Genomic DNA, 18,458 nt, shown 5'->3' with positions numbered 1-18,458 from the left:
GTTCACATCTGTATTTGAGGAGGGGGCATTTTGCCCTTTCTTGACATTTTGATTCACAGAGATACTGTAGGAGGCCTCCATACATGCACCTACTATAAACCAACAGCATCGAATTCCCTACTCCGATGGGACAGCTGTCACCCTCAACATCTTAAACGGGGGATCCCAAAAGGGCAATTTCTTCGAATTAGAAGAAATTGCTCTAAGGAGGGGGATTTTCGAGCTCAGGCCAAAGATCTGGGAGAAAGGTTCCGAGAGAGGGGGTACCCCAAAACCATCATCAAGAAGGCCTTTGATGAGGCTAAGGAGAGACCTAGATCGGAATTATTGATTTCTAGAAAAAGGAATGACACTCAGGATGGATCAAATAGGTTTATCACTACCTTTGATAATGGCGCGGATAGTGTACGCCACATTTTCAATAAACATTGGTCAATCCTAAGGATGGACAGGGATCTTCATCCGATTTTGCCTGAGCAACCGCAGATCACCTATAAAAAAGGCAAATCCTTGGCAGATCGTTTAGTCCATAGCCATTTCACACGAACAGTCGAGGAGAATTGGCTGGCAAAAGGTGTGAAGGGCTGCTTTAAATGTTCAGGGTGTATTGCTTGCCCGGTCATACGGGTCACCAAGACGTTCAGGAGTAATGTGACTTCAGAAGAATTTACAATTCGACATTTTATCAACTGCCGCACACAAGGGGTCGTTTACAAAATTGTGTGTGTGGCCTCGCATATATTGGAAAAACTATCCGTGAACTTAGAAGGAGGATAGGTGAGCATTTGGGTGATGTGGAACATCGGAGGGACACTGCTGTGGCCAGACATGTCAACGAGAAGCACGGGGGTGATCCTCGTGTATTGAAATTTACAGGGATTGATAAAGTCCCGAGACCAAAAAGGGGAGGGGATTGGGATAGACTTGTCCTTCAGAGAGAGACTAGATGGATGTTCAAGCTTGAAACCCTGTTCCCAAAAGGTCTGAATGAGCAATTGCTCTTCAATAGCTTCATTTAGTATCCGTGGATGGTATATCCTTGCAATCATAACTATCCCACCTTTCCTTGAGTCCTTCTGGTTGGAAGTAACATGGTGGCATTTTTTCTTTTTTCATGTCACCGTGTATGCTCTTCCTAACCAGTGCTATTTGGATCATTAAGGCTATCCACTCCGGTTGGCGTCGGATTTATATACAATATTTTGAAAACCAATATATTTGTGGATTTATTCCTGGCCCTTTTATTGAATATACTGTAATGAAAATGGTGCCTTTATGGCAGGCCTTGGGCCATATTGTTTCCCGTAATTATCCTCACTAAACTAACCAACTTGATGGTCCCTCACCTATTAATCAGATGGGAATTTTCATCCCGTAATGTTCGAGTGATGGGGGGTGTTCGCATTGGTTGGGGGAATCATTTATGTCTATGGCTCTGACCAGTGAATAACGTTGTTAGGCCGGAATGTGCAGCGTTTGGATGATCCGCCCCTTGTGTGACGCTCCCGTATGGTAAGTCGGAGGTTTTCTATCAGAGGTAGAGGTGTATACCTCCGATTGAGGCGCGCGCCTCCGTGGTGGAGCGCGCGCCTTTTGAGTTGTTATGGGAACATGCTGCACTTGAGGGTGGGATCCCTATCTGCTGCTATGTTCTTCCCTCGGTTGGGGGCGGTCTCCACTTTCAGCACTGGCAGAGCGCATGTCCCTTGGACACTGTGAGGAGGTACGTCACGGGTGAGGAGGAGATTTTCCCTCTGCTACTAACGATGCCTGACAACCAGGGCGTCCCCCAGATGGAACGCTGGTGGAGCGCACAACTGTTGAGTTGTCATGGAAATATGCGGCTTTTGAGGGTGTGATCTTCCTCTTGTTGTCACATATCTCCTTCGGCTGGGGGCGGTGTCCACTTTGAGTGCTAGCAGAGTGCACGCCCCTTGGGACACTGTGAGGAGGTACGTCACGGGTGAGGAGGAACCTTCCCCTCTGGTACTACCTATGTCTCTTAGCAAGGGGCGTCCCCCAGATTGAACGCTGGGGGTGTGTGCGCCCTGACTCGTATCACTGGGAGGTACATCACGAGCGGGGGGGAGGATTCCACCCGGATGTGATTGACGTCATCGACTGTGAGGGGCGTTCCCTAAGGGGAGCGCGCGCTGAGCAGTCTAGGACGCCGACAAACACGTGCTGTGAACAAACGGGCCAATATGAATATCCACATGATAATAATGGAGTTAAACATCAGGTGAGAGTTACCTCATGATTGGAGGAACCGTACTAACATCCTGTATAAAAGACCCCACCTTTATGGGCCAGTTTCCTTTGACATTATAGGCATGTGAGGGCTGGCGACCAGGACCTAATATATATGTAGCACTATGTCCCCTGAGGAGTCATTGTGGACGAAACGCGTCGGGACGCCTATAGGGTCAGCTTAGGGGGTCCAGCTATGCACTACTAGATGTGGTCCGTCCTTGTTAGGACGGAAGTTTGGGGCAGCAGGCAAATTTGTTATTTTTGTCTCCAGGTTGGACAGGGAGAGTGAATGCTGAATGGCATGCTAAACCTAGGATCCGGATGGAGAGACTGCTTGCCCTCTTGTGAAAGGATGTGGTGAGACCATTCCTTTTTATATATGCCTAATATATGTTGATATACCTTGATGTCTGACCATTGTCAGCATATACGGAATTGTGACATTTTTTTAGGTATATTAATTTTTTCTGCTAAGTTTATTTTTCTGGACCACTGTCCTTGATCTTGGCAATAATACTTCATTTATGTTTGTTGTGTTTTTTTGTTGTGTTTTTTTGATCTAGTGGCCACCACTGTGTGTATCCCAACATACATGGTCCGATGACCTACAGATTGGGTATCCAATTACACATGGTGATGGCTTGATGAATTGATTTGTGGAACTAGAGGAACTTGGATTCTTCTTTTTAAATCAATAACATTAAAGGATTGAATTTTATTGCTGTTATACTGGCTTCTGGGCACTGATTCGACCATGGAGGCCATTTCGAGACAGAATCCCATAAACTATTCTAGTTGACACAGGGACTTGAGGTGACCAGGCCTTTTGGAGCTCTGCTGCAGTGGAAGAGAGGTTGGCTTTGGATTTTCTAACGAACAAACGTTCCTCCTGAGCAGTTGTCCTGTGGGGTCTGCCTGACCTGGGCTTGTCAAAAACATTTCCAGTCTCTTCAAATCTTTTTTCAATTCTTTGTACTTGATGCTGAGACACATTAAAAGGTGCTAGCCATTTCTGCAGTGGATCTGGTCTTCAGCCTCTTGATAATCAAGGCTTTGGTCGCAGGGTGGATGTTTGGCATGTTGTCAGAGGTCACGTTGCAGATCAACTGAAGGTCTGGGGTGCTGGGTTTCTTTTTATGCACACCCACTAATTAACCAATAATTTAGTGAGCACATGTGAGGATGTAAACTAGGATTGGGTGGATTATATGACAAGGCGACAAAACTTTTGTCTTGCCAAAATCTGACCTTTCTGTGTTCATTAAATGATCAATATTTCAGCTTCATAAAAATAGCAACAAAAAGAGGACAATGTCCTCCAAAAATTAAGTATTACTATTAATTAATACTTAATTTTTGGAGGACATTGTCCTCTTTTTGTTGCTATTTTTATATTTAGTGTAGGGACCTACAGACATGAGGTCCCGTGACGAGGGTGTAGGCTTACGTTTTATGGCCATAAATACCAACAAAAACCTCATATTTTTTTGTTTGTACAGGATACAGCCAGGCCCCTTTCTGTTGGACTTACAACCCTCAAAGATTTTTTTCTCTTCCCGATAGGGGTAGAATCAACTATTTCAACCAAAGTAACTACCCCTTATCTTGTATAAAAGTATAAATTTTATTCAAAACACATAATTGACAAAAGTGCAGGTTAAAAATCAATCTATTAGTGCATACTATAAGGCTGGGGAGGGTCCTTGGGCACCTTCCCTATCCTCTCCCTTCCTTCCAGTGGAGGTCGGCACCCTAGTATAATACGCCGTGGTGCCCCCACTCAACCGTTGACTGATCCTAGGTGGCCCTTTACTATACTCTGTATCGTGCTGCTAGCCTTAATGAGGGGCCTTACAAAAAAGTATAGTGTTTCACACTCATACCACTCATTATGCAAATATATTGGTATCAGTTAAGCCAATAATATCCCCTTGTTGTATTTTTAATTTTGTTCTGCATCTGGGGTATAATACTGCTCAAGGGTAACCATAGGGTACAATCATTTTCTTATGCCCATATTCATCAAAAACAGCTTAGTAGCCAGTCCTTCACCGCTCATGGCGGTTTTTCTTCCCAACGCGTTTCCCCTCCAGGACTTTGTCAAATATCTGCCTGTCACGCAGTAATGGAATGATGCCTGCTTGTTGTGCTCACCATCCACAGCCACATAGGCAGAAGCCCTCATTTGACACACAGCAACTCTGACCATGACTATGATCTCCACATTGGAGGAATGACTATACCCTGTGGGTGGACACAACAAGCAGGCATCATTCCATTACTGCGTGACAGGCAGATATTTGACAATTTGCCACTAAATGCCTACTGATAATAATTGAGGACTCCTTATTGAAGGATGGATTTAACCCCCTGATACTTTGAATATAATTCTACCATATAAATGATCCCAAGTATATGAACAGCCCCTGAGGAACCTCCTTTTGATTGAAAGTCCTGGAGGGGAAACGCGTTGGGCAGAAAAACCGCCATGAGCGGTGAAGGACGGGCTACTAAGCTGTTTTTGATGAATATGGGCATAAGAAAATGATTGTACCCTATGGTTACCCTTGAGCAGTATTATACCCCAGATGCAGAACAAAATTAAAAATACAACAAGGGGATATTATTGGCTTAACTGATACCAATATATTTGCATAATGAGTGGTATGAGTGTGAAACACTATACTTTTTTGTAAGGCCCCTCATTAAGGCTAGCAGCACGATACAGAGTATAGTAAAGGGCCACCTAGGATCAGTCAACGGTTGAGTGGGGGCACCACGGCATATTATACTAGGGTGCCGACCTCCACTGGAAGGAAGGGAGAGGATAGGGAAGGTGCCCAAGGACCCTCCCCAGCCTTATAGTATGCACTAATAGATTGATTTTTAACCTGCACTTTTGTCAATTATGTGTTTTGAATAAAATTTATACTTTTATACAAGATAAGGGGTAGTTACTTTGGTTGAAATAACCCTTTCTGTTGGGCCTTGTATTGTAGAGTGTCTGTCCGTGCATGATACACAGTGGGGTATGGCTTGGCAGCCCGCCTGATCTAATAGAAGGGCGTCACCTAATAGGCTGCGGGTTTGTGACTGTGCCATCTGCATGTGAACAGCGCTCTATGCAAGCCACTAGTGTACAGTTTTATCATCTAGCATTCGCCTCCCCTCCATTCCATGGAGGTGTGTGTGTGATCTGCTTCTCCTGCACGTGTGATGCTTCCACATTAGTGGGGGTTTAGCTGTATCCTGGTAGAGCATTAGCTTTTGGCCTGGGCGATGTACACACTGCAGCCCAACTTGCTGTGAGTAATACTTCAGCTTTGCAGCAACTTTATTTTCATAACCTAAACCCAATTTGGGAGGGTTTCAGCTTTCAAAAGAGTAATTTATGAAACCAATGGATGAATTTAAAGTCAGGTTATAAGCTTTTATTACATAACATGGATAAGCGACAGAACTTTTGTCAGGTACTGTACATACTCCTGGTTGCAGTCCAACAAAGTGGGAGCATGGCCTCAATCAGCGTGAGTGAATTGAGTGAAGTCTCAAACAGTCTAGTCTGAATGTTGTCAGAAGCATGCATATTGCATACTTGCAGTTGAGTGACCGCCGATACCGGAGAATCCTCAAAGTGCACATGATATGAGGATTTACAAGGCCGCAGTCACATAGAGCGATTGCAGACTATTGCAGACTTGCAGTTTGAGACCATACAACAACTTTAATGTAAAAAAACCCAAACATATTAATGGGATTGCTTTTTTAATAACCTGAGACCATGTCAAGGTCTGTAAGTGCGTGTATTTCTGCATATGGCGATTGTGACGGGAGTGTACAACAGAGCAAAGGATGGACGAGGCCGAGGGACGATCCAACAGGTTTATTCACAAGAACACTGGAACAGCACACGATAAGTCCACGTAAAACAGATTCGGGGGCCCTTCCCGACAATCCTCGGACCGGATAACAAAGCAATCGTCCTTACAGTAGTCCAAAGAGTTCCACACAATCCCACGGGCCGCCACACAGGCCTAGCTCCGTTCGTGTCCACAGCCACCCAGGCTGGAGCTCCTTCCTCTCTTAGTTCCAGCTCACTCTGAAGTTACAAAAAGGGAAATGCATTGTCTGTGCTCCTTGACCAGCCCACCATGTTTGTTCAGGGGGTAGGGGTCACACATCCTATCATCAATGGTTTGGTCCATCACAGGGCTCCGATATGTCTGCCAGCCACAGTAGATGAAGGGATCCCCTGCTGTAAAGAACAATGACTATTCCTTCACTGGCCAATGCAATTACAGATTAGATACACAACTCTGGAAAGAAGAGGACAGGCTATTTACATAATCACATTAGATGCCAAGACTACAATTGTATGAGCGAGACACATTGAGACCAGTAGCTCCCCCAAGGAAATACATGAATTACAACTAATACAACCAGGGAAATATACATATCATGACATAGTATCACAGCATATACAGTGAGAGGGTAAATTACATCTTCACAGCGATCATACTAGATACTGAATAAATTAAGATGTTATAAAAATGTTATTTACATTTTATCATCATTTGCATATCAGTAACATGGATATTCATCCGTATTTCCACATCTCCCTCTTGATGTTACAATTTCAAAGTTTAAAAGTATAATACAACATGGCATCCACGTACTGAGCAGAGATCATGCCTCAAAAGAGTCAATTATAAATCCATACCTCCTTTTACAGAAGAGAAGACAAATCATGAGATGCACGTAGTGTGACGCGACAAATTTTGACCATGCCTTTAACCATACTCATTTACCATTTTTTTCTATTCTGGCAGATGTGAGGTTGGACATGATAACAATGAGGGACATTCAGCAGACCACCCGAGACAGCAGGGTGTAGATCTAAATATGGCACTGTCCCGCTGTATTCCGGACAGTTGGAACCTATAGATTTTTTTTTTATTCATTCATGTAAGAGCCAAACTTTCTCATTTTTACATAAGCTTCACTATTTGAGTTCTTGCTTTTTTTGTGTCGGTAAGACCGTGTTCACATGTAGAATTAATACTGTGCTTTTAGTTTTCTAAAACACCAAGAAAGTAAACATTCCAGCTCACCAATCTGTAGATCTAGATGTCCATTTGGGCCAGTGCACGGTGTCTGTGGTTGGCTTCCACAGGTGTAGCAATCATTGAAGGGAAGAAGGGGTAGAAACAAATCCAGCACAGATGTCCATAAAAAATTATTTTTCTTTATTTCAAATTCATCATAAAAATTAGAATGGATCAATCCTTCGCGTTTCAGAGAAAATACTCAATCATAGGCAACCATTTGTATTTTCTCTGAAACGCGTAAGGCGTAATCAGGGTTTTTGGAAGGATTGATCCATTCTAATTTTTATGATGAATTTGAAATAAAGAAAAATATTTTTTTATGGACATCAGTGCTGGATTTGTTTCTACACCTTCCTCCCTTTTAGTTTTCTGCAGGGGGCAGCAGCACACTACTCAATACCAATTTTTTTCTTTTTTATGTCTTTTCCCCGCTATTTGATGCATTTTTAGTGCCGATTTGAAAAATTGTTTTGAATGTATTTTTACAGTACAGGAAAGCTGTGATTCTGCATTTAAAAAAAAAGCAACTGCACATTTTTACATCTTTCTTTTACACCTGTTGTTTTTTTTCAGGCTCCACATAGAAGCCGACAGAGAGAGAAAAGCACCAAAACTGCACAGTTCAACAGGTTTTCAGACCCCAGCGGGCAGGAGCTTTCATGAAATTCTCATCTGACTTGCTTTGACAATTAAATGCAGAACAATTTCTGTGCAAAGAAAGCTGCAGAAAAAAATGCAGCAGTTCCGCTACAACTGATCATGGCTTAAATATCCAAAGTGGATGTGATTTCTTGAGCATAACTGACCACTGTGCATCTAAATACCCTGTTGAACTGTTCAGTTTTGGTGCATTTTTTCTCTATAAACTTCTACATGGAAAAAATGCATGTCAAAAATCGCAGTTGCATAATTATGTGACACAGATTTTGCTGGAATAGAATAGAAAAATGTCACTACACTCAGGCTATGATGCAAAAAAATAAAGCGTTTTATTGGTACAAAAGTGACTGAAGTCAATCGACGTTTCGACCCGCCTGGGTTTTAGTCAAGAGTCGCTTGAGGACAGGTAGTTGGGGTGTGAAGAAACGCACTGGCGTTGGTATATGAGGAATGCATTGAGGATAATAGGAGCCTGGGAGTGATGAGCGCAGCGGCGCTATTGTAGTGAGTGATGCATATCTTTTTTTGATTATAGCAGATTTTGTTGGAACAGAAACTCTCCAAATCTTCCTTGAATACTTAAAACGTGCTTCTGGTGATCTATTAGTGCACTGATGGTGGTTCTGGTGATCTATTAGTGTACTGATGGTGGTTCTGGTGATGTATTCTTGTAAGTACCCCTTTAAATTTTTTTGTGCCAGTTCAGATTGGTTCAGTATGGCAATGTGGCCCTTGGACTAAAAAATGTTGAGCACCCCTGCGCTAGATGAACACAGCCTCAGCATAACATTTTTATTATTCAATGAAGAAAAATCAATCACACCATTTTATGATCACTGTAAATAATCTGTTCACTGTTTTGCTTGGGCTGTTTCAATTACAGAGACACCGAATACATGCTTGTGTTATTTGCTGATTTGTCATCTTTATTGTTTCAAAAAGTACATTGAAATGTCATTATTGTAATCGTTTTTCATTATTTTTCAATACATTTCATAGGAATAAAAAAATCTGACTTATTTTCCTTCAAGAATTCAGGGACAAAGAAATACATTGGTAAATAGAGATGTATCTCCATGTACCAGTACAATCTGCCTGTAATTTAAGAGCATACTGTGCACTTTCAGTTAGAGAAAATTCTCAAATACATGTAAGTGCAAATTGTGGTTCAAAAGTTATCCTGCTGTTTCAATGATACAGGTTGGGTGTTTGAATCCCAGTAAAATCAGATGTCAAGAAAATGAAAAGAATAAATTATTTAATGGAATGTGTGTAGAGAGCAGAGAGATGCTGGCCCTGATCTACAAGGAAGCACTAAGAGAGCAATAACAGAGACATTACACAGAGTGAGTGAAAGTTGGGACACTGCCTTAAGCTCCCAGGACAGCTCCCCCAAATCAGGACTATCCCACTGGATCTGGGATAGTTGGGAGCTATGATAAAACTAAGTAAGTGACTACTGTGTCACGCAGTTTTGGCTCTAAACTCGCCGAGTGTCATGGTGGCATCTGACACTTTTTATACTGCAGAATCTGACACTCCACACTATGCCTCCTTTGGTGTTTCTGAGTTACACAGACAGGTTCAGGCGTCGACTTGCTGTGTTCTCATTAGCAACTGCAGGAGTTAATCTCTACTAACTTGCTGGTTACCTCTTGTATCACACATTATGGGAGACCTATTACAATCACTCCCTGCCTTTTTAAGATGGTGGAGCCTGTCTTTCTATGCTGACTATAGCCTTTGCTAAATCGGTCCATGTGCTGTTGTATCCCAGTCCTGCTGGTGATTGTAGTACTTTGTGCATAGAGCTGTTGTCAAGTTCTACCTTTGTCTTGTTGTTTCTTCCCTGCTCTTATTTTTCTCCTAAGCTTTTTTTGTCTTATACCTCTGTGTGTTTGAGCCATGAGATAGAGATTTGGTTTCCTCTGTTTGTTTATTTCTGTTGGCTTTATCACTACTACCACAGCCCTCTCCAAGGGTATAAGATCAGGGCTGGTCCGGAGCAAAGCAAGGAAGGCGGCCCAGATATCTTTACAATCAGAGGTAATTCTGGCATTAGGGATAGCTAGGGTCCCCTAGCGTGAAGACCAATCTAGGAGCCCCTGTCCTCTGCTCTCAACCCACACTGTAACAATTTGTGAATATAGACCATAAATGTTAAGGCGGCTGAATTCCCACTTGAAGAACCACAAATTTTGCTTTTGCAACTTGATCTGTGGCAGATTGATTAGGATACAGCATCAGGAAAAGTTCAACTTTCTCAGTTACCTAGCGTGCAATTTGGACGTCTAAAGGGGGCTTTACACGCAGCGATATCGCTAGCGATATCGCTGGCGAGCGTACCTGCCCCCGTCGTTTGTGCGTCACGGGCAAATCGCTGCTCGTGGCACACAATATCGTTAGGAGCCGTCACACGGACTGACCTGCCTAGCGATGTCGCTGTGGCTGGCAAACCGCCTCCTTTCTAAGGGAGCTGTTCGTGCGGCGTCACAGCCGTGTCACTAATCCACCGCCCAATAGAAGCGAAGGGGCGGAGATGAGCGGCCGTAACATCCCGCCCACCTCCTTCCTCATTGCTGGCGGCCACAGGTAAGCTGTAGTTCGTCGTTCCCGAGGTGTCACACATAGCGATGCTGCCTCGGGAACGACGAACAACCTGCATCCTCAACAATCAACGATCTTTTGAAAATGAACGACGTGTCAACGATGGACGATTTGGTGAGTATTTTCCATCGTTAACGGACGCTCGTTGGTGTCACACGCAACAACGTCGCTAACGATGCCGGATGTGCGTCACGGAATCCATGACCCCGGCGATATATCGTTAGATACGTCGTTGCGTGTAACAAGGCCTTTACACTCAGGCAGGTATAATACTAGAAGATTAAAGTATTTGTACATCACTATTGTGAACTACATTTCTGTTTCTACATTTACTTGACATACCCATCTCTACGCACCCAAGGTTCAGTGTCCATACCAAACACAGACTTTACAAATAAAAAAAAAAGCAGTATTCGGGTTGTTTACGTATGCAAACCACTCGCGCAATAATCGATGTGCTTGGGTCTGCTCACTGCTCAGCCCACTGCGAGTCGCTTGCAGTGTGTTTTCACTGGGGGTCACAACAGCATAAATTGGATGTAGTGTGCACTAAATGAAAAAAAAAAAATAAAAAATAAAACAAAACTGGAAAAACTCCGTCCAATCTGCCCCTGGACGTGATCTGCTTATGGCTGGCTGTATGTGGTTGGAGACCTAAACTGCCCACGGGTCTGCTCATCTCTACTTATGTAACAAATCTACCTCTGCTACATACTTTTGGCCCTTTTACTCAGCTGATCAGCTTTGCCTTGGACCTCGTGACAAACCCAGCTCTAATATATTGTTGAGACCCAGCTACTCTGCTGATTAGCTCTTCCTTGGCCTTGCAAAAAAACTCAGCTCTACTAGATCACTGAAACATACTAGTTTGCTGATCAGCTCTGCCTTGGTCCTTGCGGCAAACCAATCTCTGCTACAGCACTGGGACCTGCTACCTTGCTAATTGTCTCTTTGGATATTGTGACAGATCCAACTCAGCTACAGCACTGGATCAGCCTGAGGTGTATCTAGGCTTTCTGGCAGCGGGGCGAGAATTCTGTTTGGGGCACCCCACCCCATCCTGCGGTTTGGGTAGTTGTCATGTGACCGCTCATTCACATATGACGAGCTGCTCTTCCTAATTCTCTCAATGTTCAATGAAATAAAAGTAGAAAGAGAAGCTTATTGTCACATGACTAAATATGAAAATTGCACGAGTGGAGTGGCAATGTGATGACCGCTGGAACTAGCGAGCAGAGCTGAATCCTTATAGGGAGTATATTACACGCTGTTAGGATTGGGCTATATTTTATAAAGAAAGTGCATAATTTAATAATTAAACGGGTTGTCCAGGTGTATGATGAAAGTCTGCAGTCACTCTAGGTAACTACAGACTTCTGAATTTTCGCTGCGCATGCTCTGCACACTTTTAGGATTCTTTCATGTCAGTGGCGAGAGTGGACGGTCATGTAAGCACAAGTATGCTGGGTACTGCACATCCGCTTCATTGATTTGAATAGGAGCGGAAGTACAGTACCCAGCTGCAGCCACTATCAGAAGATTGAGCAAAACTGAGCACTCCAGCCATCTGCTGCTGCCACTGGTACCTAGATCAGCCAATTGACAGGTGGGATGGACCCAGTCTGATCAGACATTGATGACCTATCCTAAAGATAGGTCATCAATGTTAAAGTAGTGGACAACCTCTTTAATATAGCCATGTATAACATAATCTTACAAGTTATGAATTGTATCTTCTATACAGAATCAGAACTAATAACAGCACAGGTATACCATCACCAGAACTATCAGAGGTACAGAAATACATAATTAGAACCACCATCAGAACAGAAACACAGTATCATAACCATCAGCAGTACAGAGATTCCGCACCAGAACCGCCAGCAGTACAGAAATACATCCATATAACCCCATCAGTACAGAAACACAGCATTACAACCCAACAAGACCACAATCAGTATGATACATCAATTGTAATGTCAGATATGTACTTATACAAGGTGGCCATGAAATAACCTAAAGGTATTTAGAGCAGTGTGCAGACTGACCCAGTGGACAGAATTGGCCTGTATACTATTCAAGGCATGGGGAAACGGAAGGCATCTTAAAAAAAGTTTTATACCAGAACTCTCCACCAGGTGAAAGTGGCGTTGTACAGTGAGCGCGCCTTGCAATTCAGTCTGCAAGATGCCCGTCTCTTTGCCAGATCGTGCGCTGTTAGTGCGGTTGTTTTATGAGGATGCCAGGAATGCTACAGCTGCACTGAGAGCCTTTCGTCATTTGAAAGACCTTCACATACGTAGCGGTCTAATGGTTGTTAAGTCGCTGAGATAAATGATGACACGTTTTGAGGAAACAGGGTTATTGAGTGTTCAGCCAGGGCATAGGCGACGACCGGTAAGCAGAGAGGTTGTGGAGGACATTTCCATTTTCATCGTGGAACAGGGCACAAACCACCCTGCCTGGCAAAGCAGTGCATGCAGTGTTTCTAGGCAATTGGGGCTCCCGTACAGACAGTGTGGAAAGTTCTCCGAAAGGTCTTGTGGGTGACCGGTGACCGCAAATCCCGAGTGACTGAAGTGAGCCGCGCGATCAGCGGTGACATCACTCAGGTTAGCCGCGGCCAGCTGGAGTGCTCCACCCGAGACCGCAAATCACCTGAATAAGTGCACCGCTGATTGTGCAGCTCACTTCAGTCACTCGGGCGACTAGTTGTCACAGTTGGAGGATCCAGCGGTGGCCGCGGGTAACCTGAGTGACATCACCGCTGAGAGCACAACTCACTTCAGTTGCTGTGTGGAGCACACAGAGAGCAGTCGTGGTCTGTGGCTCGCTGTCAGCTGCCGATGTAGCAGAGCTGAAAGCATCGTGGGACCTCGTGTGGATTACATCGAACCTGGAGGGGTGTTTGGGGATTAATAAAGTGGTGAAAGAGGACGTTTTTTTTGTCTTTTATTCCAAATAAAGGATTTTTTGGCAGTATGTTTATTTTCTTTAATTTACAGATTAATCATGGGGGCTGTCTCATAGACGCCTGCCATGATTAACCTAGGACTTTGCAGCAGCTATGGGTTGCCATTAACTCATTAACCCGATTGCCACCGCACCAGGGCAATTCGGGATGAGCCGGGTAGAGTCCCAGGACCGTCGCATCTAATGGATGTGGCAATTCTGGGTGGCTGTTGGCTGATATTTTTAGCCTGTCGGGCTCCCCATAACATGGGGCTCCCCATCCTAAGAATATCATAGTATTATTACCAATTTATGGTTGTATGTGCAGCACTGGTAATTTTAAAAATTTACTTTTAATAAATAGTATTAAAATATTAGAAAAATCCGGACAGACAAACACAAGGTAATTAACACAACGTACAATTGGATGAGTATAAGAAATGGACTCACAGGATTTACCAATTTTTACATTCCCTATGGTCCAATCGTGATCATCCAAATAAATAAAGTGACATTGTGCAAAGACCGTTAACCTCCCAAAAATTGCACTTTCGCCCTATGAGTATTACTCTTTATACAAAGTAGGTAAGTGCAAATTGATAAATAACCCCAAGTCTTAAAGACATTAATTGCAGTCAGGGGGGGAAAGGTACGGTTTTAGTGACAATAGTGCTCAAAAGATTAGTTATTGCATTCAATGGTGGCAGTGGGATATATGCTCACCGTCCACCCCACTGCTTCACCAATGATACAGGCATTACCTTACAAGATTCGGGGGGGGGTGACTCACAAAACACCACACATTTCCCCTAGGGTAACGCCAGTGGCTCAACGTCCTCCTTCCTACGCGTTTCCTCAAAGCGATTCATCAGGGGATAGGGAGGCTAAGATGTCAGAGGCATGCTGAGCAGAAAATGAGAAACCAAGTGATGGCTTCAGGGTGTGAGACTTAATTAGTGTCTCATACCGCCCACTATGTTAATTATGCGGCACCTGTTTAATCAAGTGTGCTGATTCATGCAGCCCAATTGTGTCTGTGCCGCCTCTTACCTGCGGGGGGTAGGATTGACTTCATGACAGAGACACTGTGTTCCCTTTTACAAAGCGTACGGTTACAAATATTCCAAACCGACCACTGTGCTGATTAGTACGGCCCAGTTACGCCTTCACTATATTCCACTTAGTATGAGTGGGGCCGATAATATGACAGAGACAAGGGCATGTTTACATAACACGTGGGTGGAGTCACACCACCCGATCATGTGACCGGAGCACGACACCATTGCGTCATCCGGCCCATCGCTCATCACAGCGTAACTAAGTGATGTCTTGCTGCTGTGTGGCGTGCGAGTGGGGGCGTTCCCACCGGTCGTATAGACAGAATGCCCTAGCACGTCATCACAGAGAAAACACCAGACACTGCACCAAGAGCAATGCCGATGGCCCGCACGTACGGTATGCATGTGGGGGCGTTACTAGCGATCACAAATTGGTAAATCCTGTGAGTCCATTTCTTATACTCATCCAATTGTACGTTGTGTTAATTACCATCCTAAGAATACCAGCCTTCAGGCGTGTTGCTGGTATCAAAATTTCGGGGGACCGCATGTCGTTTTTTTTTTAATTTATTTTATTGCACGATATAGACGCGCCCACCGGCGGCTGTGATTGGATGCAGTGAGACAGCTGTCACTCAGCATTGGGGCGGGTCTGACTGCAACAATCATAGGAGCCAGTGGGCGGGGAAGCAGTGAATATGTGTCGCCCCTGCAGCAGTCGAATCACTCGGATACAGCGTCTGCTGTGGCTCAGGGGTCTCTGTACCCGGGGGCTCGCGGCCACTTCAAATGCAAAGGGGGTATTTACAGGGGATAAGAGTTTGTGATGCCACCCATGGTTTGCGGTAAGGGGAGTACCCGGGGGAGATGGAGTGGGGCAGCCAGATGACATTCCCTCCACGGGAAAGGGAGGACCCGGGACTCTGGATGGTGGAGGTGTAGGGGAGCGTGGTGCAGGTTGGAAGGAGGGGAGGACAGCATACTCACTCAGGCAGTGTTGGTAGTGATGCGACCGCAAAGCAGACTCTGACACAAAGGTAAACCAAGTTTCTGGGTGCCGCTGCCACTTCAGGGGGCTCGTCCGGGAGTCCACTCCCTTTGGTATTGCTGATGGTCTATACCTTGCCTCCATGCACTGTATTTTAGTGTCCGTTGTGACCCCTATGCTTGAAGCTCTCGGGGTCCCGCTCCCCACTGTTATGTAGTGAAGCTGTGCTCTCGATGGCTGACACTTGGGATTTCAATGGGCTGCATGGGTTGGAAAGCCCTATCCCCCTTGTTGTGTTGATGCCTTCGATCTCTGAGCTCTTGTGGAAAGTCAATAAAGAAACTATCCTCCACAGGTTAATTATCAGGTTGCATGAAGCTACTCCCTGATCTAGGGTCCAGTACCCCGCCGTGCTCAGTACTGGTTTGGCTACTAGGTACTCCGGTGCCGACCGTTCCCCCTAAACTAAGCCTGGCACCTTTCTCCAATACCCTGCGACCGGGTCTCCGACTCCTTTGGTCCCAGACCACCGTCTGCGACCTAGCCAACTTCTCCCAGGGAGCTACAACTCCCAGCTCCTCACTCATTGAGGGCTACCACTCAACTCCAGGGAGCTGCTACTCCCAGCTCCTCACTCATTGAGGGCTACCACTCAACTCCAGGGAGCTGCTACTCCCAGCTCCTCACTCTTTGGGAGCTACCACTGAACTAACTGCCCCTCCCACCAGTCTGCCCGACCCCTAGGCGGGTGGCCCTGTTCCAGCTAGACCACCCACTGAGTCGATGACACTAGGCCAGGATAGGGCTCCCTGCTTCAGGTGGCGCTGCGAACAGGGTTGTAACTTGTAACAACAGTCAAAAAGGACCATGGATGATGCCTAGAAGAACAACTCTATGACTCAGGAACATCACTATAGCGAGACATGGCGGACATGAGCCAGAGCTTCTACAGGAAAAAAGTAAGAAAAATTGTCCAGGGGGCTTGCAGATCCGGGAGGAACATATGCTCTGAGAAGCACCCTGGGTATGTTTATTCAGGGGTGAGAAAGAGGCTGTGACCAGAGACTTGAGGACAAAACAACTAAGAACTGTGAGTAAACTGTCCCCCCGCAAAAGGGATGCCGCCTTTGGCCCGTTCTATCAGGAGTGAAAAAAGGGCACGAAAATTATCCCTGACAGTTGACAAGGTGGGAAAAAAAAACTAAAGCCCACGAAAATCGTCCGCCCACGGTGGGTGCGCCAGGAAAACAAAGGCCATCCACCTACAAATATTGCGTGGCGGCGGCCCTGAAGAAGAGGGCATACGAACCAAGGGAAGCCCCACCCTGGGAGTCGAGACCTGCACTAAAGGAACATCCTGACTAATACTGCTTGCAGCCTGTGAAGAGTTTAAAGTTAAGGAGAATGGACCAGCGAAAAGCTCCAGATGCTAATCCAGATTAGAGTGATAATCCTGCTATTAGAAGTGACCAAAGCGGCCCCAAAGGCTGAAGTTGTGCCAAATGTCCCAAGAGACGAGAGACTCCCGGCCTTCCTTGTGGTCGAAGTACGACGGGTGTCCCATGGTATAGAAAAGAAGAAATCGTGGAAGGATCGGATATGAGCCCAGTTGGCACGACCTGGTGGGGCACAGAAGGCAGTTGTGTCACTCATGGGGTAATACACCACCTGGACCGTAAGCGTGGCTACGGTTTCATCCAGGACGGGACTGGAGCACAGGTGTATGTAAACACCGGCTCCGTCTGTGAAGGTCCTGTCCTAACCTGGGGTAACCGAGACCGATTCATAAAGGAAGGTGGACCTGGTGAGTCCACCTTGGGTATGACGCGCACTCTGACCGTTGTGCGCATCATACCCAAGCAAACGTACCAAGAGGTGCTGTGAGTACAAAATACACGCCCCAGCGATGAGGCGGCAGCTGCACCGCAGTTGCAAACCAGGCATCCGAGCAGCGACTTTGAGGTCAGCTTTGCCGGAGTATCCCTTGAAGAACAATTGAATACCGTACTTGTCAACCCAAAACCGGCTGTGTCAATGTAGCCTGTGGTGCCCACTCGGCTGTGTATGTGAACATGGACGAGTACGAGAGCACCTGGCTGTAAGGAATCATGGCTTGCTGAGAAGGATGTCAAGCTGGTGTCCGGCTGTACTGTTATGGTGCCCATTGTACCAAGTGCGGGGAAGTGTTGTGTCCCAGGAGGAGCAGCCGAAGGATCGGCCAGCTAAAGTGGCCCCGAAATGCTAAAGGTATTTTTTTTATTTGAAAATCCCCCTCCTCTCTTATTTTGTTTGTGCACATTGCACTCCTCTTCCCCTCTATCATTACCACAATAAAGTCGGTTCCCGAGTTGTTCATAAAAAGGACTTGTGTGTATTTGTGTCACTCTCCACGTCGGTGACGAGGATCAAAATTCGACATGAAGATCACCGTGGATATTGTTGTAAGTGTCACACAATCGCATTGGGTGCACAACACGGATACACACAATTGCAGGGGAGTCGATGATCCTTAGCCGGGATAGGGTTCCCTGTTTCACTTTCACATGGACTGTCCATATGGAGCATACAGGTGTCCGTGTGCTCCACATGGAGACAAGTTCTTTTTTGTCCTGCAGCACGGGTGTCACACGGACTGAAAACTGAAGTGATCTGTGTGACATCAGCACCAGAGAAAACCACTCTGTGAAATAAAATGCTTTTCTATACTCACCTGTCTCCACCGGTGATGTCTCCAACGCTGCTGTCACTCACTTCCAGGCCATACTCATTATGCTCATTGCATATTCACTGCACCTTGGACCCGGAAGCAGCAGCAGCGCCATGGACAGGTGA

The 18,458-nt window shown here is 45.5% G+C and overlaps 1 protein-coding gene across 5 annotated transcripts in view; it reads right to left on the bottom strand.

Annotated features, from left to right (window-relative positions):
• AIPL1 (AIP like 1 HSP90 co-chaperone) overlaps positions 1–18,458 on the bottom strand; it is a 179,584-nt gene that overhangs the window by 160,182 nt on the left and 944 nt on the right. The window contains exon 1 of one of the 5 annotated variants that reach the window (XM_075333214.1): positions 14,631–14,694. The exons of the other annotated variants lie outside the window; for them this stretch is intronic. The gene's annotated coding sequence lies outside the window, so the exon portion shown is untranslated. Of the gene's footprint in view, positions 1–14,630; positions 14,695–18,458 lie in introns of those variants that run through there. 5 annotated transcript variants of the gene reach the window in all.

This window comes from Anomaloglossus baeobatrachus, chromosome 2 (genome assembly GCF_048569485.1).
Source record: "Anomaloglossus baeobatrachus isolate aAnoBae1 chromosome 2, aAnoBae1.hap1, whole genome shotgun sequence".
NCBI lineage: Eukaryota > Metazoa > Chordata > Amphibia > Anura > Aromobatidae > Anomaloglossus > Anomaloglossus baeobatrachus.
The sequence above is the reverse complement of the archived record's forward strand: the minus strand, read 5'-3'. Positions and strand labels throughout refer to the sequence as shown.